Below are 1,776 nucleotides of genomic sequence, written 5' to 3' on the forward strand. Positions count from 1 at the left end.
AACTGCCAGAGGAAGTGGTGAAGTCTAGTACGATTGCAAAATTTAAAAGGCATTTGGTTAGGTATATGAATAGGAAGGGTTTGGAGGGATATGGGGCCGTGCGCTGTCAGGTGGGACTAGATTGTTTTGGGATAGTTGGTCGGCATGGACAAGTTGGACCAAACAGTCTGTTTCTGTGCTGTACATCTCTATGACTCTATGACTTCTTCTGGACATTCATTCTGCACTCAGGCCACTCTCTTAAAAAACGATCCTTGTCCTGTCTTCATAAACTCTTTTGCAGCTTCGTTTGTGGGTGTTAGGATGATTGCTTCTGTGGTTAAGCACTTGGTTTGCGTGTGTTGTTTTTCTGTAGACGCTAGTTTGAAGTTCACTGTTGACTGTTCGCTCTACTGTGACATCTAAGAATGGCACTTTGTTGATGTTCTTCTCCTCTTCAAACCAGGAGCCCCCCTCAGGCCTTAGTCTCACTACTTGGAACACCAATATACAGACTAGTCAAAGGCCTCCACTGAAGAGTCAAACACCAAGTCGAAGATTCACGCCACTCCATTTATTCCATCCAAGAATTCCTGAACACCAAAGAACCAAGTTAGAAGAGGATGGAATAATGATGTCCTTTGACATAACAGCCCTGTTCACATCCATTAACATCAACGTGGCCAAAGAAAACTGGAGACACTACTCGAAGAACCAAAGACATAAACACAGCACCAACTTCATCAGCAAAGATAGCACTGTCAACCTCGTGTAACTGTGCCTTAACCACCCACTTCATATTCAGTAACAAGCCTCAAACAAATCAACGAAACACCCATGAAACCACCAGTATCAGGATTCCTAGCAGAAGCAATAATGCAGAGTCTCAAACCAACAGCCCTTCAAACGATCCAACTCAAACTTTGTTGTCTGCCACAGTGATGACACTTTTGTCATCAAAAAATGAAGTAAATTAGAGGAAACCTACAACGCCATCAAAAAAATCCTTACTGGCATAAAATTCACAAAAGAGGAGAACAACAACAAAGTGCCATTTCGAGATGTCACAGTAGAGCGAACAGTCAATGGTAAATTCAAAACAGCGTCTACAGGAAAACAACACACACGAACCAAGTACTTAGCTACAGAAGCAATGATCCCTACACACACAAACAAGCCTGAATCAGGACACTATTTCAACGAGGCAATACACACTGCAGTAGCCAGTAACGACGAAGACTTATAAGTAACTGTACAGCGCATTGAAGGAGAATGGGTAGGCAAAACATCCACTGAAAAACACTTCCCTGACCGGGAATCAAACCCGGGCCGCAGCGGTGAAAGCGCCGAATCCTAACCACTAGACCACCAGGGAGACAGCAGCGCTCTCTCACAGCCCTATTGTAAATTGCTTCCCTGTCCAGAAATCGAACCTGGGCCACGATCGTGAGAAGGCTTCCACCAATGTCATTGCTTGTATCCATTGCTCCCGATGCGGTCTCCTCTACATTGGGGAGACTGGAGACTCCTCGCAGAGTCAAGTCACAGCGCTTGAGGGAACATCTCCAGGACACCCGCAGCAATCAACCCCATCACACTCTGGCCCAACATTTCAACCCCCCTTCCACTCTGCCGACAACATGCAGGTCCTGGGCCTCCTCCATCGCCGCTCACTCCCCACCCGATGCCTGAAGGAAGAACGCCCATCTTTCGCCTCGGATAAATTCAACCCCAGGACATCAATGTGGACTTCACCAGTTTCCTCATTTCCCCTCCCCCCACCTTACCTCAGTTCCA

General features: G+C 46.5%; 1 non-coding gene across 1 annotated transcript; it reads right to left on the reverse strand.

The window, feature by feature from the left end:
- Window positions 1–1,282: 1,282 nt before the first annotated feature.
- Window positions 1,283–1,354, reverse strand: trnae-uuc. Its single transcript has one exon. It is a non-coding gene; the product is annotated as a tRNA-Glu (tRNA).
- Window positions 1,355–1,776: the final 422 nt, after the last annotated feature.

Source organism: Chiloscyllium plagiosum, unplaced genomic scaffold, assembly GCF_004010195.1.
Source record: "Chiloscyllium plagiosum isolate BGI_BamShark_2017 unplaced genomic scaffold, ASM401019v2 scaf_54514, whole genome shotgun sequence".
Lineage (NCBI taxonomy): Eukaryota > Metazoa > Chordata > Chondrichthyes > Orectolobiformes > Hemiscylliidae > Chiloscyllium > Chiloscyllium plagiosum.